This window comes from Gymnogyps californianus, chromosome 3, assembly GCF_018139145.2.
Source record: "Gymnogyps californianus isolate 813 chromosome 3, ASM1813914v2, whole genome shotgun sequence".
Classification (NCBI taxonomy): Eukaryota; Metazoa; Chordata; class Aves; order Accipitriformes; family Cathartidae; genus Gymnogyps; species Gymnogyps californianus.
In genome coordinates, this window is record NC_059473.1 from 80,206,849 (window position 1) to 80,230,412 (window position 23,564).

The window sequence follows — 23,564 nt, forward strand, 5'->3', positions numbered from 1 at the left end:
TACCATCTCTTCCGCCATAACTGCTTCCACACAGTTTCTTCTTTCTGTCTTCATCTTTCACTGTTCTTAAAAAACAAAACAAAACAAAACAAATCAACCCCACCAAAACCCCCAAAATAACCTGTCTTAGCCAGGTAAATTCATTTTCTTTGTGGCATAGATGTGATATAACTAAAATGTCTTAACAAATCTGATGCTACACATTAGCTAGGTCTTAGAGTGAATGTGCAGGACAGGTCTGTGTCTGTCATTCCAGCACAGAGGTCACAAATAAAAGGCAGCACTAGAAACAGTACATTCTCTTTATATTTGTGCCGTTCTCTTCTTTCTGTAGGTATTGTTCTGTTGTTTTCAGGAAAACATATTTTCAGGAAGGAGAACAACAGCAATAGCAATAACAACAGAATCTTCTTCCTGGAAGAATCATAGGACAGACTGTCACATGTCTCTTCCTTCAAAGTAAGAAGAAATAATAGCTATTATTAAAATGAAGACCTTCCTTTACTGCTATATACTCCAAAATTGTTAGCTATTCCCACCCACCATTCTAAAAAAGGCAGACCACATTTTTTAATAACAAAGATTTCCCACTCCACAACAAAAAATGGAGTCTTGAGTTTTGTTTTACTGTTTAATATAGAAAAAGTAACTTGCTTTTATTTTTGCTCTGTGTCCATCATGTGTTCCCATGATGCTGAAAATGCTGCTGGTGATTCTATGGAAATATATTTTCAAGATTATGTTCAAGATACCTATAATAGGAGAGAAGCAGAAATGTTCTTGTACTACAAAACTCAAAATCAGGCAGAAAATACCAGTCAATCATTGAGAATAATGGACTGGTGGATTAAGATACCAAAGGTGATAAAATCTCAGGCTAAACAAATGAAGTCACTGCTTGTTTATTTCTCATAATAAACACCGTATGAAGTAACTTAGGTGAATCTGTAACTTTGATTAATAGCCCTTAGAGAGTCAGACAGTTAAAGTGGGAAATGTGAAATATGTGTCAGAAGCAAAGTTTTCTGTCAACAAATAATGACATTCCCAAGAAACCGGGAGCTGTGTAACACCAGAATTATTGAAGCTGAAGTCCTGGGAGATGGGAGTTGAGCATTTTGAGTAACTGAACCATTCATAATATGAATCAAGCAAGATCTAAGACACTGGACCACTCAGAAAGTTGCTGATCATGCACAGTACGAATCAAGATCCTCAGATAGCTTCAATACCTAGTTAATAACTCACAGTACACACATGGCACCTACAGGAACCAACTACTATGAGTACTACTTGTTCTCAAAATGAGTTGAGCACTTTGTGATTGCAGAAGTAATTAGTATAGATCAATAGAGGTGGATCTGTGGAGTGAAACAGCTAGTGCTGAGGGCCTGACATGCACACCTGAAACATTTCATGATTTTTTTAACTTCATATTAATCTGACCTCATGGAGAGCCTGCCCATTTATGGCTAGAATAGATCAGATGCACTCCAGAAGCATACTGTCGGTTTAGTTTCGTACATAAAAGTAATCCAATTCTAAGACAAGTTCAGCAATTCCATTGAATTTAGCTAGCTTTTACTACTGACTGAGGTAACTGGTATAATCCAGGTTACAGTCTTCTTCCTTGCATTAACATGAGCAATGCATAGATGTAATATATCCTGCTTTCTGAAAACAGACACAGCCAGTTGCCATATATGTAGATTACTGATCTTTGGATTGCTTTTTTTTATCCAGACTTGTGTCTATGTTCATGAGATTACATCATAGTATTTTTGGGGATCTGGTTTAATGAACTGTTCTAATCTAAGTTTTATTTAAGTATTTTGTGTCAGTTCCAGTAGGTTGACAAACACCATTCATTCACTTGTAGTACACATAACCGTCTTTAGAAATACTTTTTTTAAACAATTGTCCTATTGACAGTATCAAGGTGGACATGGCCATCATCTACTGATTTAAATAATTGAATAGGCCAGGGAACTTCTGTTATTACAGAAGTGTTAGTGTTTATTTGTTCCATTACTTTTAACAGTCACAGTGTTATGTGTTTGTATGTGAAATGTTGAAGTACCTTTAAATGTTCTGTTATATCATGTGGAAAATACAGTTCAGCATACGATACAGTTTTGATAATAACCTGCTGTCCTCAGAGAAGTGGCAACTTGTTGCTTTGTATAGAGAAATAAAACAACGTGCTCATCTTACATTTTAGAAAAAAAATCTGAGGCAAAACTGTTTTCCAGAAGTAATATTATACTTTTAGAAATTATGTGTAGAATGCACTGGAGATTAAAAACTTCTAAATCTTTTTTTGAAGGAAAAAATAACTATTTCCTTATTGAATAAAATACATTGTGTACCAAAGTACACCATGTGCATAATATAATGAAAAATTTCAAATAGAATTCAAAATAATGCAGTGCTTATACTCAAAAATAAACTTGTCCCTGTTGAAAGTAATAGGAGTACTACCTTTCTGAAGTGAAATCTAGATGTAAGTACTCAGATGTATCAAGGCAATTTTCAAAAATTTTTTTTTTCCACAGACCAGACATCATCAATGGTTTCATGTGGAAAGTTTTCTTTTATTTATTAAAGAAAAACAAGAAAAACTCTTTTTCATTTACCATGATACAAAGGAAATATGCAGGCTAGGTTCACAAAAGCATTGGAGGAAAAATCTCATTTATAATCTCGTGATTACAGTATGATTTGAGGAGGTAGGAAAGACGGATTCTGTTCCAACCTCTAGTAGTTTCCCGGTCTATTAGTCTGAGTACTTTCAAAACCACTTGATCAAGGTGCAGCCAAAATATCTGGATTCAGTACTTGTAAAACAGGTTTGTTTTTTTTTTTTTCCAAAGCAGTGGCCAAAACATTAGACTAGAGGATCATTTTTGGTTTTGTCTGCCTGACTATTCATGCCTTTGTACAAAGATGAAGTGTGTTTATGGCAGGTAGAGAGGAAGGTTTATTTTAGGCCTGATTTTCCACTGGATAGAAGAAAAAGTTCTAAATCACTTTCTTACTAGCTTGGGGCAATGTTTTGATCTTGAATCTCCCACCTTTTGGTTAAGTATTCTTTAAGTGGTTCTAGCTTCTTTTTTTTTTTTTTTTCATTCCATATTTTGATTTTCCTTAAGCTTTAGAAACAGAGATTGTCATTTCAATCTTGTTGAAGACTTGGGTGGAAAATATGGCATTCATTCAAGTGTAGAAGGTGAATTGTCATTATTTTCTTTATATGTTCATTTTATATTTAAAAAATGATACGTCATAAACACCTTATTGGCCCCTTTTGTATCTAAATTCAAACTTTAAAGAATAGTTTTAGAGACTTCTTTTCCAAGTTCTTAAATTAAGTTTAAAAATTGATTTCTGTTATTACTATTATATAGACTGATTTCTATCTCAGGAATATCTTTATCAATGTGAGATATGTCACAGGTTTTCCAATGCCTGGAAAAGAAACACGTTCTATAACTATTCACTTTATGATATAAAAGATAGATTCAATTGATTATCATATATAGAAGAGAAGACATCAGTGAAAGACTGAATGGGTAACCAAGAGTGAGTTTTTCTTCTCTTTCTGTCATGGATATAAGAATTCACACTTTTTTTTCTTTGTAATGTGAAAAAAATAGCTCTGTTAGTCAGGCTTTCTGATTTCTGAGGCAAAATTCACTATTACATTAACACATAGAAAAGGACTTTGTTATGTGTAGTGTAATTTTTTTTTTTTTTAATGTAGTGTTGGGCTTTTTCACTGTAGAAGAGGTAAAATACCCAGCAGATCAAAACAACAAATCAGATAACTTTCTACTAAGATATGCTTTTTAATATAAGGCTGTGCAGTACTTAGACTTCAGAGGTGAGATCAGACATCATTATAACTCTTTTTAGGCCTGAGAAGACCAACACCTGTGTGGGATAGAACAATAAGATATTTTAATTTTTAGGTCTTGATACTTGTTTCCTATTATGTTAATCAAAATCCTTATAATACATAGCTGCACTAAATTTGCTCAGGAATACAGTATGGTTTTTAGTAAGAAATGAAAAATACAAAGGAGAAGACCTTATTTGGAGATATAAGACGTGTTACACACTATGTTTCCTTAATTATTTTAGCAGGAGCAAAGGGCAACCTCCCAAGTAGCATTTACCATTTGGGAAAAAAATGCATTCATACGCATGCAGTAGCTTACAGGGGATGGCTCATGTTTTAAGCAAAGACAGTGTCCAGATTAAAGCATAATGAATTCTAGCATCTCTCACTCTCTCTGTCTCACTTCAGGAAAGAAGTTTGAAAAGTAAAAAACAGAGAAAATGTTCTCTTTCTAGATCCAGCTGCATTTCTCTACGCTTTTAAAATCCAAATTCTGTCTTTATCCCTAAAATTCCTTTTTGTTTTTTTTCTTGTTCAAGCTACAGGTTGCATTTTGAGTTCAGTACATTAACACATATATATTTAACTATAAGTAATCATTACTTCAATCTGAGAAAAAACAACTTTGAATAACTGTGAGACAATAAAATTGAAGTCAGACATATTATGGTAATGTGGAAGAGCCAGAGTTTGACCACACAGACTTGAGATTAGAGCAAGGGGCATAGAATTTTGCTACCCAACAGGAGCAAACTGAATTCAGTTCCTACCAGTCAGCATTCTTAAGAGTCCCACTGCTAATGAGTATTTGCCATGGATGTGCAGCTTTCACCCTTAAGGATAATTTACGTAGTTTGGGAGGGAATGGGAAGACCTTGTCAGCCTTACGAAAGACCTTTGAGCTCATCTCTTGACATCTTAACCAGTCAGTGTGTATGACAGCATGTGGAAAAAATTTTGGACGCAATTTATGCGTAAGATGAAGAGACAGATCATCTAAAAAATACACTAAAATTACTTGAGATATTTAGTGAAGAGATTAAATCTTATTGTATTGTTTTGTTTCTCTATTCTCCTTTTTTACTATCAGTATTTTATTTTGCTGTTCTTTAGGCAAACATTTCGATATGACCCTTGAGTTCACATCCAACTTTGATGCTGCTTTCCTGCTCTAGACTTGAATCCTCTCAGCAGTTATTTTAGGACACTGCCTACTAAGGAACTGAGGAGAAAAAATTGGGGCCACGACATTTTTAATCTTATAACTCTCTTACCGTTGCATTTCTTACTTAATCATTATGGTTTCTCCAAGCCTTTTACCTAATTACTAACTGATCTCTTTTTACTTCCACCTCATCCTTATACTTTTTCTTCCACTCTTCTACTAAATGTCTTCCTTTTCCCATTTTATAACAAAAATCTTGATAGTTTTGTGATCATTTTACTATGCTTGGTTTAGAACATCCTTGTCTTGTCTACTCTCTAGCTACTTTCCCTTGAGAAAATGTAAATGAAGGACTGGCAATAGTACTGTATTTGTAATGTAGACATAACCCGTCCTCAGCACTTTTGTAAGAATTTCCCCCAATGCACACGTGCTTTTCTTTTTTTCCTACATTTTCTTCTCCTTTGTCTTCCTAGAACACAAGACTGCTGTCTTTTTCCATCACATACGTGTCACCCTTTTTCCATTTTCCCTGCTTGGGGTCTTCCCAGACATACCAGTGCTTACCTGTTTCTTCCAGACTCACACTGTAAGTCTCTCCTGCTTTTTCTGCAGGCATGATACTGCACGTGGTCTCTCAGCAAATGCTATGCTGTATCTCTAGACTTCATTGCATGCACCTAAGGGCAGATGAGAGGAGAAGCATCACTAATCAGTCTGTTTCATATCATGCAGGTATGGGAAGCCTGTTAAGCTGCTGGCAGTGTGCACAGGCAAAGGAGAATCTGTTAATGACATCTCCCCACAGGTATCCAAGAGCTGCCTGGGAACAGAAGAGGAGAGAGGAGAGAGGAGAGGACACAACTGAAAAAAAGCTTAAGAACTGACCTTGCTTCCCAAAAATGTTGTCAAGAAATTATTTGTGGGGAGCGATAAGTAGAAAATTTGAAGTGAATAATTCACTGCTGAATTCACTTTTCTGGTTTGTCGTAGTGCTTGTAGCCTTTTATGTTACGGCTTGAAGTCATTAGCTGCTGAATTTTTAGTTGTTGTTCAATTTGTTCTCAACGTATTGTACCATATTTCACTGTACTCATTTGAGATGTGATTTGTGCTATGTTAGTTGTGTTCACTTGTCAGTGTTAATTATAGGTGTTCAGAATATGAACGAACCAAAGGAGCCATGAGCTTTAAAACTGTTGTCATCACACAGATTTAAGAAAATTCGTATTTAGGCACAATAGAGGAATGTTAAAGACTTTCTTCTCATATAAAAACATTTTGATCACTGTATAATAACTAGACCATTGTATGATTTATTGGTTAGGTAAATTGTATACCTGTATTTGCTTAAAACTAGTGTATATCCATCTATGATGTTAGATATAAAGGCTAGGATTCATGTCATCTAGGTTTAGCCTTCCAAAGAAGCTAAGCAAATAGTCTGAGCTACTCATCCAAGCTACCTCTGTCATGAATGGAGAGAAAAAACAGATGATTTATCCCAAAGATGTTAGACATCTATCTCACCACAAAATCAACTGCTCTCCGAAAACTGCAATTTATTTCCATTAAAGGAAGTCTAAATAAAAGCTGACATTGAAAGCGTGCAGTTGAACTCTTGTTCAGCTCTTTTAATTCTGTTTCAGGTGACCCACTTCTTACAGAGCAGAGCATCAGCCTATATAAAATTAATTGTTTATGAATACTTCAGAAGTTTTGCATCAATATTTTTACAGTTCTAACTTTAAACCTGTCAGAGATTTCACACATCAAAGGTCCTATGATTTGCTGAAAGACAAGGAGTGCTGGGGAAGAAGTGTTAAATGTAGAGACAGTCTGTTCTGGAAAGAACGTGATGGCTCAGGCACTGTAGGTAATCCATATTAAGGCCAGATTTCTTTTACCATCCAAACTAAAATGTTTCTGGAAAAGAAGTGTTTCTTTAGGCAAAAGAGGCATTTCTGGAGTAAGTTTTATTAATTCTTCTCAGGGTTTTCTTTTTATTTTGTTTTCTAAATTTATTGCAAACTAAAACAGAGGATTTAATGTTTTTACCTACTTAATAGAACAGCTACTGAATTTAATCTTAATAGCTGATTAACAGTTACTTAGTCATACATTTAATTCCAGATATAACATTGGAAAATCAGAACAGGAGCTTCAGGAGTGATATGAAGCTTCAAGAACTTCCAAAAGGCTCTTTAAGAACTGACCACCAATAACATTTTCTTTGATTGTTTGCTTGCTGGCAGACTGTGTGTGGAAATAGCGGGGTCCTGTGGTATTCCTATAAAGACTGCAGTAATGTAAGCAGTTTGGAAAGAGTTACCTCTAGAACAAAGACCAGATGGATATATATAGCAAGAAATCTATTTTTTTTTCTTTCTTTTTTTTCTCTTTTCTTTGAAAGTATAGTCGAGCAGTTTGTGCTCAACAATGTGTATTCTCATATTTAAAAATAAATATGTAAGTAACAAAGTAAAATTTAAATAGTGAACAAATAATAATTGGCATTTAAATTCAGTACATGCACAAGCATAATATATAACTATTAAAAACAATGTTTCCTAATTACCCAGGAGTCCAGAGTGGACTGTTTACTTAATTTACTTTTAATCACTTTATTTTGTATTTTCTCAGCTGTATATGCAAATGACATACACAATGTCACCTCTAGCATAGATGTGGGTGAAAGAAGGAAAACTATTAATTGATCTTTACGCAGAATTGATTCCCCCAAAGCAGTAGGCTTTAATTTGAGTCTATACAGAGGAATAAAATGAAACTACACGAGTTCTCGGTCCTGATGTTTTCACACGCAGATGGAAATCATAAAAAGCAAGTTGAATTCTTTTGACTATCATTATACAATTCTGAAATAAATGGGGAACCTGGAGCTAGATTAAAGAAAAGATGGAAGTATACTGAGTATATTTAAAATAAGAAAAATGTCTACAATGATGAAAAAAAAACTTTCTACAATGTTATAGTTTGAACAGATAAACAAAGATAAAACTTCTTGCCAACATGCAATACATCCATATTATCAGAAAAGAAAGAATTAATCAGGTTGGTAATTTCAGAAATAACTACCCGAATACAGAAAATGTAGTTTATGTATCTATAATAAATATATTTATTGTAGAAACTTGGTGCCTTGTCCTAAGGAGAATCTAGTTTATTTCATTTAGTATAAAAAGAAAAATCTAAACCCTCTTTCTGCCTTTCTCCTTCTTGCTTCACTTAGCAATGAAACTGTTTTCTCTTCAGTTTGCACAGCACAGAGCCTAATTGATCCTGAACTTCCTTGTGGAATATCAGCACTGTTCAAAATTTTTCTGTTGAATATGCATAGGGAAGAGACTATAAATCAAGGTAACTCATTGGATCATGAGTTCTTCTGGTGAAAAAATGAGTTATGATGAAGAATACAATGATCAATTACTTTTCTTATTGTGATGTAAATGTAGCTAAAAAAATCCCAGTATACGTAGAAACCCACATTCAGATCATATTCTTATTTTGGGTGGTACTTAGACATTTATTAAGTTAGAATGAAATTACATCACAGATTTAACGTTAACCATGAATTATGTCCAGAATAATGACTTCATTACAGCTCTGTATGTATTTACTTTTTTCCCAGGAAATTTATTTTTTTGAAAGTTAAAAAAACCCAAATGTTTTAATCCCTGATTATAAATTGTTATTAATATATTTTAGCTGAAATAGCCTCACTGAGGGTAGTAACAGAGAGCTAACTAGAGTCATGCAGAAAAATAGATATTAAGCTCTGATGAAAAGCTTCAGATGAGCCAAGCTTAGTAATGTCTGTTTCCATCATTGACAGGATTCTAAATTCATAAGTAAGCAGTCAAAACCTGCCTAAATGCTTATAATGATATTTAATTATTTTCATATGTATTGTAGCTGAAGGGAAATATTATGAAAAAATGAAGACTTTTTCCAAAAGAAAAGTTGGACGACCTACAACTTGACCAGATTTAATATGTTTCACTGTTAAGAAACAGATAAACTGTTTAGTAAACTACCAATTGCTTCACATAGCTTTGAGAATATCAGCTGGACCCACCTTGAAATTTGCTAAGAAATATGTGAGAAATAAGAAAATGATACGTATGATCGGAAGGAGAAACTCTGCTGATAGGGTCCTTGGGGTTACAGTAGACAGAAAATTATATAACCTTAGTTTGAGCAGTCTGGAACTGCAACAAAGAGGACAGTGCAGCACAGGTGGTAGATAGCTTGCAAAAAGCTCTGTCATTTTACTTAATGGTACCAAAATCTTTATCTGTGGAACACATTCAGCAGCACTTGAAACACATCAGGAGACCAGACTAAAACAAGCTTAGTTGGCATCAAGTGCTGAAATGATCGTGATTTGCAAAGGAAAGAAGAGACTAATCTGAATTGTGTTTTATACATATAAATTTATGTAGATGTGTGTGTGAATTTCTATGTGGATGCGTGTGCATGTGTGCATGTATATGTCTGTGTCAGAGGGAAATACGACAGGTCAAACACCACAAATTCATCTCTGAACTGTCTTGTGCATTGTGTCTTTAGCTTGTCCATAATAAAGGAGAGACTTTAATTTGGACAGTCTGCTTAGCTACATAAGAATTCTCTTTCTTTATTGGAAGATGATGGCCTTACTACTAGAAAAAAAAAAAAAATTAGAGGATTGTCAGATATCTCAGCATACTTGTTGACTTCATTGATTTCAAGATGAGTTGATAGAATGAGTTCTTTGACATGGAGCTCACTTAAAACAGATTGTATCACTCTAATTTTTTTTGTTCTTATTTACTCAAAAAATCCAGTTATATTTTTATTCCCTGTAGTAAACAAATGTATTAAAGAGGACAGATATCAAGATAACTATTAAATAAGAAGCTGATTGAATTTTTCCCCTCAGACAAATTAAGATGTTTCATAACCTAAAGAAAGTTGCATGGATACAAACAGCTCCACTTTGGAATGTGAAGTCAGTCTGTTCCATGTTCTGCCAAAATCATGATATGGCAAATGGCTGATCATGTAATAGATGTGGATGATTTGGAAATATTCCCAACACAGCAAGAAAATAAACAATTTGGAAGCAGAGAAAAAAAATTTTTAAACATATTAAGCTCTTATGCAAGCAGAAAGAAACACAAAAATAGAAAGGCAGGAGAACTGTGAGTCACTACATGTACGAATTCCATATGAATCAAACTGGTGCTGGAATTCATGCATTTTTATGTTAAGTTCATTGCAAGAACTTTGTTTCATTGAGTTTTTTGAACTCAGATAGGTGAATAAAATGGTCCTGCAAGTCCCTAAAATTGTGAATGTAACAATGAAGTTAATCTCAAATTGAACATTTAGAAAAAGCAGGAGGGTAAGTCTAGAACACTTTGGTGGAAAAGTCTTGAAGTTACATCCCTCTCCTGTTGTGAATTGCTGTTTTTTGTCTCATTTTTTATTATTAGATGTTGCACATTCCTAGAACTGGAATGCCAGAAAGGTGACAAGTGAATATAAAACGTAGAATGTACAAATAGACAAATTTTAAATGAGAAATTAGTAAGAATAATGATCTGCCTTGTACTCATTTTCTTATTTGTATGGGGTAATATGTATTTCAAGTCATAAAAGTTGTAAAGCAGAACTATGTTTACAAATATATTTAAAATGGGGAGACAATCTTAAATCATGAATTATTACTCTCTAAAAGTAATTAGTCTTGACTAATCTAAATTCTTTGAAATGTACACCATTTTGTTTTAAAAGAGAGGAAAACTCTCAGACTCTTCTTAAAATAGAAGAAAAAGAACACATGAACAATATGGTCATTTCTTCTAAACATCTGCTTTAGAGTAAACTGAACATTGACTTTTGTTTCATCTATTGAAAAAAAAACTCAGTAGAATTTTGACACACCTCTTTTTCATGTAAATATAGTTACATTTATATATAGCAATATACTTATGTGGATGAACCTGTTGCCACACATAATGCTGTGGATATACGGTGGCAATAATATGCTTTATTTTTACTGAAAAGACCTCATCTTTTTTCACAGCAATATCGTATCTGTGTCAGTGGGCATGGTATTCATAATTTACCTTACCTGGTGTCCTCTTCTAAGGAATCAGAGGGACTTTGACAGGCTTGAGAAGTGGGTCTATGTGAACTTCATGAATTTCAACAAGACCACGTGCAAGGTTCTGTACCTGGCTTGGGGCAATCCCCAATATCAGTACAGACTGGGGGATGAATGGATTGAGATCAGCCATGCGGAGGACTTCAAGATATTGGTAGATGAAAACTGAGATATGAGCCAGCAATATGTGCGTGCAGCTCAAAATGCCAATCATATCCTGGGCTGTGTAAAAAGAAACGTGGCCAGCAGGTTGAGGAAAGTGATTGTTACCCTCTACTCCACTTTCGTGAGACCCCATCTAGGGTATTGCATCCAGCTAGAGGGTCTCCAGTACAAGACAGACATGAACCAATTAGAGTGGGTCCGGAGGAGGGCCACAAAAAAGATCAGAGGGCCAGAACACCTCTCCTATGAAGAAAGGCAGAGAGAGTTGGGGTTGTAAGAAGAGAAGGCTTCGGGGAGGCTTTATTGCAGCCTTTCAGGACTTAAAGGGGGCTTGTAAGAAAGATGGAGAGAGACTTTTTACCAAGGCCTGTAGTGATAGGACAAAGTTTTAAACTAAAAGAGGTAGATTCAGATTAGACATAAGAAAGACATTCTTTACTATGAGGGTGGTGAGATGCTGGAACAGGTTGCCCAGAGAAGTAGTTGATGCCCCATCATTGGAAGTGTTCAAGGTCAGGTTGGATGTGGTTTTGAACAATCTGATCTAGTGAAAGTTATCCCTGCCTATGGCAGGGAGTTAGACTAGATGATCTTCGAAGGTTGTTTCCAATCCAAACTATTCTATGAATCTGTCATTTTAGCTTTATCATTTCCTATGTCATAGTAGGCATTCTTGTTATTATTTTCTACAATATTTTTTTCCCAAAGTAGGCATATTGTATTACATAACTCGCTGTTCAGGGTAATACTTGCAAACTCACATGACATTTTTAAAAAATGCACAGATGTTCCATGGCTTGTGTATAGTTGTTGCACCTGTATCGTTAGAATAGCCTACATCGTATACTGTCTTTTCTTATTCAGACAGAATGCAAATATCTCCAAGCCAGCTGATTTATTCATCAATATCAGTGCTCATTTTCAATCCCCTGCTAAACATATTTACCATGAATTTGATATTTCCAATGAAAAACTTTTTTTTTTTAATTCTATTATTTAGTTTCTAATATGGTGTATTTACAGACCAAGTGATGCTTTGTGTCTTCAGTCTAGTAGGTGTATTCTATCTTATTGCTCCCTTGCTGACAGCTGCAGCAAGCTTGACAAGCAATTACAGAGCACTTTTAATGAAAATAATTATCAGGAATTGTAGACGTGCAGTATCTGATGGGGCAGCAGCATGAATGCTCATTCTGGGATTCCCTGGTATATGCAGGATATAGTACTTCCAAACTGTTTTAAGCACTTCAAAAAAAAATCTCATTTTACATATATGTAGTAAATATTTCTGTTTAGTTTTCCTGAGTTTCTGTATTCACCTGCACTGACTCTGCCTTGTACCAACTTACGGATTCACTCCTCTCTCAGAATGACTTTTTTTCTCTAGGGTTTCAAGAACAATAGAGAATTTTTTTCCTGAAATATTTATTTTAGCCTGAGATCTGCATTAGGAATAAGTGCAACGGAGTCACAGAACTGTACCTCTTTGTGCACCCAGAGACATGCTGCTCTGGCAATTGTTCAAGGTTGTATAGTAAATGAGGTTACTTTTTACAATCACTCTCATCTTTGCCTACTTATTGCTGTAGAAATTAGAAAGTCAATAATGAATGAGGCAGAGAATTGTGGGAACAGAAAAGCTGTAGTGGCAACATTGGAAATTCAAACGGGCATGACTTGTATATAAAGAATCATAGATGCAAAAGCTGTAGTGGCAACATTGGAAATTCAAACGGGCATGACTTGTATATAAAGAATCATAGATGCAAAAGTTCTCACACAGAACTTTTTGCTCATGGGCTGTCAAGCTGACCTGTACATGTTAACCAAATCCAAAACACTCAGTTATTATGCTGCTTCTTCTACATGTTCATACTGACTCTCTATAGTCACCTTAATGCATTACATTAATGGTACACATTACTATATTGCTCACTGCTCTATACAACAGTGCCTGCAACTTTTAGATGTCTAACAAGGTAGGCTTCAAAGTGTCCAGAAACAGGATAGCTTTTTGCACAAAGTATACATCAGTAGATTTGCTGCTGGAATCAGTTTATCACACATGACTGGTAAAGCTGATTCGATGAGCTTCAAACCTCTCAAAAAAAAAAAAGAAATTCTTCATTATATACTAAATATTGTTCGATTACAATGAGAAATGTTAAACAACACTTTTACTTAATGTTAACTAAAATTGCAATGAGCCCCACCTATAATGTCAATATTGGTGGTACTTGAGTAATTTCCTGCTATAGAGCTGGTTTCTTATTTACGGAAAACGTTAATTTTTCGCCTTTCACACTGAAGATCTTTAGTGTAGCAGAATCTGCGAAAACTTGGTACAGCCTTGCATTTGCAAATTTGAGAAATTTATATCCATTCTGTAGATTTCATATGCCACAGTCCCTGGCTTTATAGAATTGTGTGTTTTCAAGAATAATGTTTCAAACCTAGTTCATTTGGGTTGTGTTTACTAGTTACCTTATATAGACAATGATATCCTGGCCTTCAGGACTAACAAAATCATATTCAGTGCTAAATGCTGAAGACAAATGCTGCCCACTTATTATCTTAGAGAGGATGAAGGTGTTGATTCAGGTATAACTATTAATTATATAAAATATATATAATTATATAATTTATAGCAGCCTCGAAGGAAATGTCTGCACATCTCACATTGATGTTTTTTTAGCTCACATTAGATTTTAGTTTTAAAATACCTCATTTAAAGAATGTTTGTTAGCTGAATAGCTGTGGTAGTCCAGGGATTAGCAAGACTGAAAACTTTCTAGATGCAGAATAAAAGTACAAGCAATTTGCCATGCTCAGTGTTGTGTTTGATCGTACATAAATTACATAGGGTAACACTGTCCTGGTTATGTCTTTATGCATTTCATTTTCATGAATAATGGTGAAAAACCTTTCTGTAAAGCGTACCATGTAATGGGTCTCTGTAGAGCTGTGTGCAGTTTGACGATATGTTTTATGTTCCTTTACTTTGGGCATTAGGAAGAACTGAACTGAGTTGTTTGCATGAGCAGAGGATTCCCCATTAGATTTGTCTTAAAACAACTGTGTGTCTGCTGAGCATTTCAGACTTGTCATTTTAGTGGCCAGGAAGTGGTCCAGGACAGCTTTCCAACATCTATGAGGCTGGCAAAATCAAAGCTCTCATTAGGCAAAGATTTTCACTGGGGGAATTAATAGATGTTGGCACTGTTTGCCTTTTCTACTGCATTTTGATTACAAAAATATTTGTGTTATGTACCTCGTCTGGCTATTGACTGGTTGGTAGAGCCCAGCTGTGGGGGGAAAAAAAAAAAAGAAATTAAATAAATCAGCGATTCCTGTCAGGAGACAGGATTTTCCAGTTCTAAAGGCATTGCTGCTAAAAATGTAGTGCCAACACACAACATTTTGGGGTCAAAGCAGTTCCAAAACAAATCTGTTTGTTAGTCTCTCTGCTTCTCTTTATTTATATGAGGGATTCAGCCATAGCTGGTGACAACAGCAATACAGGGTCATTGTATCTGCCATGATCTCTGTGAAAGGCTTTCAAAGCCTCTTCTAGTGAAACATTTCTTTTCCACATATTGATTTTATATTTAATGTTTTACATTCCTATAGAAAATATTTAAAATTATATAAGCTTTTTCATGTTTTCAAAGTCATATTTATTTCCTCATGCATGTCTTATGCATGAGGAATCTTATGGTTTATATTGCACCTAATTACTTCAGCAAGCATTAATACAGATCTAAGTACAGCACATTTAGAACATTTTTAGAAAAAGAAGAAAGAAAATGGTTGTGATGTTAGCTAAGTGGAAAAATACATTCTACTTCATATGCTGTTGCTTTTAGACCTGGTATAAATGTCTTGGAGGTCAGGAAAACCAATTAGCAAGAGGTTAGCGTGGGTTCCCACTAAATAACTTTCCTTTAAACTCCTACCAATGCACAATATTTTGTCAGATTATTCAGTGAATCAAGTAAAAAGTAGGTTGTCTAAAACTCTAATAGTCTGGATTTTCAGGATAATTGGTATAACAGACATGTTATTAGTCATTATTTTGTCCTTTTTCTATCACTGTTGCACTAAACTGTTTCAATAAGGTAAAAATATGTAGTTTAAAATTGTTAAAGATGCTTATTTATCAAGACTGACTTCACCTGTGTATACCAAATGCTGAAGTCAGAAATGAGAGCTTTAGCTGACCATCAGAGATCTATTATCAATTTGTAAATTGTTGTACAGCTCTTCTTATACTGATAGATTAAGGCTATTACATAACCTCAGTAAAGTTGAACAGATGAATCATAACTGATGTTCCAAGAGAAGGATTTTTCTTATAAATAAATATTTCCTTGCTTTTTAGGAGTATAAGAAGAAATTTCTGCACCATCATTTTTCACCTTCATTTGTAGACAATCATTTATGACACACAAGCATTATTTTAAGGACTAATTTGACTCCCTAAACAGGTGGAAATCAACATCAACAGTATTACTTTAGTGTAGAAATGTTTCTGTTGTCTTCACATTTTAAGGCAAAACTGTATGGTAAAATCCACCTCCATTTTAACAGCAAATTTGGCTTATATCTGAATTACATTTGACTTTTCTGATCAGAGGCAGCCTGAAACAGGAGAGTGCAAATAGCTGGGATCTGCAAGTCTGGGGAACTTATGGCCATTCTGTATGCTTTGTACAACTGTCTCTAGCTTTAAAATCAAATGGGTTCTCACTAAAACATTAAAATAAATAAAGAAAAAGTTTGATACTACTTTCTGACATATAGCCATGAGTTCACACTAAAACAGGACTCTTAATCTTACATTTTTACACCATATGACTCCTTCCTATCTCACTCACTGTAGCAGTGTCACTCAGATTTGACACCTAGGCAGAAAATTCAATTCAGACACCTGATTAAAAACTAAATCTCACCAAACTTATTTGCATAAACCTCTTTCCTAGCCAATTTCACAGCTATAAGTCTCAACCAGGCTGTTACCATCTCATTTTCTGTCTTCATCTTACTCAGTTATTACAACACCCTTTTCTGCATAAAAATAATTACAAGTACAAACTCATACTGTGGATCTGTACTCACAAAACTCCTGTAAAGTTTATTTTCTTAGATATAGTTAGGCCATATTCCCCTTTATCCTCATACCCAACTCTCTGTTCTACACAATACTAATTATATGCTTCATGGCGCCACACTGGAGGCCAGCTTCCTCATTTAAATCAGGATGCCAGGCACCAGTTAGGCAGAGCGCACTGCTGGGTGACACACTTATAGACATACTTAGCACCCAATTTCCTAGACACATCTGACCTGTTCTTACACCACATTGCATGAGATCAGCTTTCTGAGGAAAACCAACTTCAGACAACAAAGTGCTCGATTTTTTTAAGTGGCTGTAATTTAGGTTTAGGTATGTAAAAGGTACATCTAAACATCAAATTATGTTAGATGACATCTAAATGGTCCTGCATGGTCAAAAAACCAGCAAAGCAGAAAGGATGAAGAGATCATCCTTTCTTCAACTCCAAAAATGAAGTGTGTCAGCCTTTTGGAGTGTCTGTCTCTTGCACTAACTATTAAGGGATCTTGGATACTTAACATTCAGGTGAAGAAAGCTGAGTGAAATTAATGCAGCAATTAGTAATTATGTTATACTTCCTATGTATTTATGCTTTTCAGAGGCAACCTGATTTATACATAACAATTATTTGATATATATTAGCATAAATAAATAAATAAATAAGATTAATTTTGATGAGGTAGTACAAACCAGGGGAGGTGGGACATTAAAGCAGAAAGTTATGGCTTTCATATACCTCCAGATTTCTTTTATAATGTTGTAGACATTATCACTAAAGCATTAAACACTGTGGTGGTGAACTCTGAATTCAGTCTTTCCTAAGCATCACTGACACCATTTTGCTATTTAGCTACTGTTTCATGAATGGTTGATTATTTTCCACTCATCCATCATTTTCACAAAACACTTCTTAATTTAAAATTTATTACAAGGATGTGAGTATTTTGCTACTGCATATAATTCAAAAAAACAAATAATCATAAGACATTATGGGAAAGTTTAACATGATGACTGTTACACTTCATAAATTCTATAGCTTGGCATATACAGAGACATTTAAAGTACTATGTTTTCAGTGATTTATTTTCAACTGTATTCTTCAGAAAGCAAACCTGTGTACACTTCCTGAGGAGAAAACTCATATTATCCTGTCCCTTTGGAAAATGTTTCAGGATATTCTTCACTTATCAATGAAGACAGGGTTTATTGGGGAAGTTGATAGAGAAAAAAAGGTAGAAATGGACTAATGAAGCACTTTATCTTCAGCTGTAGGAAATTTCATCTTGGATCAATTTTTTCACACTGGCTAATCGTAATTGCTTTAGCAACCCACAGTAGCTTCAGGTAGATATTTTGATTATTTTGAAGAGAAGGATCAATTAAACTGACATAAAAAATAATTGGTGAAAAGGAAAAAAACACAGAAATAATTTTTCTACTGGTTGGAGCTTATTAGTATCATATTGCACTATATTTTGCTTGAACTCAAGTTAGACTCTTGGTTTCTTACTTGAGGTACAGAGTCAAAGATGCGAAAAGTCCATTTGATAAAAAAGAAACGTATCGTAATATTTATGTCTCAAAAGAAAAAGAAACTATAATTCCTAATTCTTCTTGGAATGTTTCAACTTCCCAGAAGCATTACTACAATCTAGTCCTTGTTCAAAAAATCAGAATAATTAAAGACTGTATTTGTGTAAGATTTTACAATATTGAAATGTAAAACCTTAAGTTTTAAGCAAGTCAGTGAAAATAGACTACTATCATAGATTTAACATTTTTAATAGATTTCTATTCTATGTTTAAACAAAATGTTTTATAGTGGGCTGTTATACTTTTGAGTCCGATTCTGAGTTTTCCCAAAGAAGAAGGGAATCTGTGTTATATAGATAAAAACCGTATCTGTATCATGATTTTAAAAATTTCAATAGGAAACTCAAAAGAAAGAAAGAAAAAAAAAGGTTAGTTTTTCAAGATGCTTCTGGTCTGTGGTAGATCCGAGTAAATAGTGTAGTTTTATCCTGGAAAGTTATCATGGGCTACTTCTGAGCCAAATTCTGCCCGTATATTTCTGCAGTACTATATTATTTGACCTTACTTTTGATTTCTTCCACACGTCAAAACTTAGGGGCAGCGAAACACTTAGAAAAGTTCCTAAACTGGAAGATGTCCAACTCAGATGCGATATATGACTATCGGAGCCCTCAGTTCAGTTCACAGCAAATCCAAAATATTAAGTTGCTGTTAAATACAGATTAAACCAGTTCATTTTTTCCCTGAATGGATGTAGAACACCATATACATGAATTACACCAGAAAGCAGCTTCTGAACCTACCTTCTCTCAATTGTTTCTTACCGTCATTGATGAACAATGGATTGCGAGCATCTAAGTATACTTTTCTTTGTCCTAAAATAAATGAAAAGTCCTACAGAAATGTGTCGGATATTGTTTCTTGCTGCCTCTCTGATACAATTCCATCTACTTAGATCCTATTATTCTGTGCCCTTGATAGGCTTAATGCATGTGAACATGTCAAGAATGGGTGCAATTTCAAAATATTAACCTAAATGTTGTTAACAAACTTGGTTGCAATGTATTTTTATCTTATTAGATTTTTATTAGATTTTTATTTTATCTTATACTTTTATACAGGTATTATTTTACCTATATACTATTTATTTTATCATATAATGTTAGCAAATGAAAGAAACATGAGATGCACATTTAGGTAAAATTCATATGTACCCTAAACCTGAAAAGATGTTGGTCATATGAGCAACGATACCTTGTATAACACATATATGTGGTATACAAATAGTAGCACTTCTTCATCTGCCCTATTGAAAGAACCGAGGCCTATAAAAGACTATGGTTTAATGAAAGTTGAGTTGTTTATACAGCTTTCTTGATTCACGTAAAGCTAAATTTTACCTTCTCATCTTGTCTCTATTTTCTCAATACAAAAGCTTTCTAACAATTCTCTTCCTTTTTTTCCTCTTCATTTTAAAGATGTATTTGTGCTGATACTATATTTCACATATTGTCTTTGACTTAAAGAGTTTCACAGAATAGGATATGTCTTATGCTTGAGGATATAAGGTTATTATACAATTACAATGAGTTTTGGTGAACTGACTACACTCTTTCCCTGAGGCATACATCCTGAAACCCTACATTCTGAAAATGGTATTCACTTCTAATTTGTTTTTTTTTTCCCCCTGAATTAGCTAATGATCATGTTACTTCAAATTGAGAGAGAAGCATGCATAACCTAACCTAGATGTCTAGAAATTATTCCTCTGTGTCAGGATTTCTTAACAAAGGCTCAAATACAAACTGCAGAATTTCTTTCTCAGCAAAGTGATTTCTAAGATGACTATTGCTACTTTTACTTTCTCTCCTGAAAGACAATCAAGTCTTCGTCCTCTAGTACACACTTAAACTCCCAATTTGAAGTATCATGAAGTAAATCAAATTCCAAATCAAAGAACAAAAGATCAGGAATTCTGCTGAAAATATGGTCATAAAAATAAAAATGTATTTAAAAAAAAAATTACTTGTTGTGAGAGACTGAAACGAAAGGGTTAATGTCTCAAACACTCTGTGGAAATGTTGACACATTAAGGAGATGAGGAGGGGTTAGAAGAGGGGATCTTGTGGAGGCAGGGTAGCACTTTTCTAGGGCAGATTTTCTTATCTTGGGTGACTATCTAAAGAATAAGTTTGAGACAGCTTTACATATGCATTTCTGACAAAGGGGAGGGGGGATTGAAATCACTAGAAGCCCCCCCAACCCCTTTCTAGAAGGTACCAGAACAACAGACAGCACATGCAAGATAATTAGCATACGAAGCAAGACTGGAGGTGGGGACTGGGTTATAAATAGCATCAATACGAGAAGCCACATGTGCACCCACCATCCGAAGTGACTGGACCAGAAACATCGTTGGAACCCAGGGTGGTGATCTGGATCTTCCCTCTAACCCTGTCTCTCTACCTCTCTTTCTCTTTTTCCCTCTCTCTTGTACGTTCTCCTTTATAAGATTAAAGGTTTTTAAGGTTGCAGGTTATAAAATTGAAAGTTCCAATAGTTTTTTAAGGTTGTAAAATTGAAGGTTTGAATAGTTTTGTCATAAGGATTCAAATAGCTTCTGCCATAAATAAATGTTTAACCGATCGTTTGGTGTCATTTCACCTTAATTTAGCCCAAGGATATTCCGAATATCAGCCATCCTAGAGAGGGTTGTCCAGGACAGTCTTTTCTGGGACCTGACACTTGCTTCCAGATTTTCTATGCAGAGGATTTTCCTAAAGCACAGACTGCTGTCCTGTCCAGGAGGATTTTAAAGTCTTTTGCTATTGAAGAAGCTGTAGTGAAAGCGAGTTTCTAGTCATACTATCCTCAATAGATCATATGGTTTTGTGAATGCTAGATTGTGAAGGACACCTCTTTTCCTTTCCAGTAAAAAAGATGTATGGTGTGGCACAGAACCCATGGAGGATGTAGATGCAGTATCAGTACCTTTAACTTTGGGTAGCTAGGAACTCTTACCTGATGTAAGATGGGTGTTTTCAAAATGCATTGCTCTTGCAGAGAAACCAGAAATACAGTTGCTCTGGGAAGCAAATTCAACAGAATAAAATTTTTCCATCATAGTTCTGGCTTTGAAGTCTTGTCTGTTTTCACATCACAGACTCTTTCCTGAAACTGAGCCTTGAAGAGAGATGTTCTATATTATTTACTATGGAGACTTTATCAGTATGCTAAGAATAGTCAAATTTTGACTTTGGTTATGTCTTGGAAATCCATCTAGATTATAATAATTTTTTTAGCTGTTCTCCTAAGAATCATATCTAAAGGGTACTACAGTGAATCAGAGTACAGGGATATAGATAAGAACTGAGCAAAGCAAAGCTGACTATGAGAAATGCAGATCTAAAAGAGAGAGAGAGAGAAGTGTTTTCTCATGAAATGTACTGTGTTTTTAAAACTTAATTCCAAATCTGTATCAAAAATAGAGAATTGAATTTCCTTCAGGAAAGGAACTCTAGTAAAAAAAGACTTAGGGAAACCAAAAGTATGTATTTTTTAGTTTACAAACTACTTTTTATTTACTGCAAGCTTTATGTCAGTTTTTTCAACAGACTTTTTACCTCCTGATTTTCCTTCTGTCTACTCAGCCTCCCGCTCCCTCAATTCCCAAAGTCAGGTTTAGTTCTCTGGCTGCCATCCTGGAATGTTCTTGTGAATCTTACTTTCTCTGTACTGAGAGTAAGGAAAATCAAAAAGATCCTTCCTCATAAATGTATGGGAGAGCTATCACTTTAATTTTCCTGAAAGAATATTAATTTCAGAGTATTTTTCCTCCAGAGAATTTCAATTTTCATATTTTTAAAATTTTATTTCAAAACTCTTGAAATTATCTTTAACTCTGTCATCATTTCTATTTGTATTTTCCAGATTTCATTGCTTGCCTAAGACACTGTTCTCCTAAGGCTTATTGTCTCAGTCCTTATTACAGAGGTCTGAATGGCTGACATCTTGGATTCCAGAAAGTGTACTCTCCAGCTAAGGATCTCACCTGCCTGTGGTTTTTTGGCAATAATAGTAAACTCAAGCAAAGGATGGTACTAATTGTATTCCCTCAAGACTTGGGTCCTCTAGTCCAAGCTAATTTGTTTTTGAAGGCAAGAACAACGATGTATGTTTTGAGTGTTTGTACTGTAAAGAAATCTAAGGTAGTTAGATCTGAGATGGAAACAAATAAATTCAGTCTAGGATAAAAAGAAACACCTAAGCACCTTTAAGGAGGAAACACCCTTAAGTTAACCCCCAAATTATATTGATCCCAGTTGTCTCACTGACACACCTGTACACCATTTCTACCTGGTGTCAGGAGTGGAGAATGAAAGATTTATGATGACTGCTAATTAGTTTGCTCTGTTTATCTTTGGAAGGTGCTCAGACAGTGGCACTGGCAGACCAAAACAGGTAAGCACAGAATAAAACCCAAAACAATAAAAAAAGACCAGAGAAGAGAACATATGTAAGCACACAGTCCTCATCTTGAGTTGAAAGGGAAAATAAAAACTATTCATTGGAAAACTGGGTTGGAAAGGAGGAGCTGAAAGGAAGTAAAATACCTTTTCCCCAGAACATATTGTTTATATGAATGTTAAATGAAATAGGAAAGAGTAGAACATAGCAGGGCAGGGCAGGGAAAAAGTGGGTAAAATGGAGAAAGGTGGGCAAAAGAGGGGGAAAAGTGGGCAAAAGGGGGAAAAAGGGCAGGAAAGGGGAAAAAAGGTGGGAAAAGGGACAAAGAGAAAAAGGGACAAAGAAAATCAAATGGTTGAATGATGTAAAAATTGTTTGTTAGAGGAAAAATGTAACAAATCACAGGGAAAATCTAGGTGACAAACAACAACTTTTGGAATTAATTATCTTTTCTCTATAATATTCAATCATAAAATCATGGTCTTAAGTTCTTGATGTAGATAATATTATGCATTACAGTGCAGAGAAAAAGGCATTTCTGTATTTTTAGATGGAAAATACCATGAGATTAGGAACAAAGAATTTTATTCAGAGAGTTTATCTAAAATACTAATTATCATGTCTGTTCTTTCATTAATGACATTTATGTATTGTTCTTACTAACATTAATAAAGGCAGATGTACACGTCATAACAAAATGTGCTCTTATCAGGCACTACCTTAGCATAGATAGTGTAACATTTTTTCTGTAAATATGTAAATATGAGTTAAGAGGTGAGAATTAAATGAAGGGCCATAGTTTATTGGAAAAAATGAAAAAAAGAGTTTATTTAAAACCCCAGTTTAAAAGCACCATTCAAAGAGTTTTAGGTGCTAAGATGAATGAGTTTTACAGCAGTATAAAAAATATCAAGTATCTACAATAAGCCTATTAACTTAGCAGTGTAACTGTATGGCTGAGGAGTAATGAACACAGAGCTTTCACTTTAGAAAGAGTGAGACTGTGTGTGAACAATGAAGTAAGTTTATTTGATGTGACCATTAT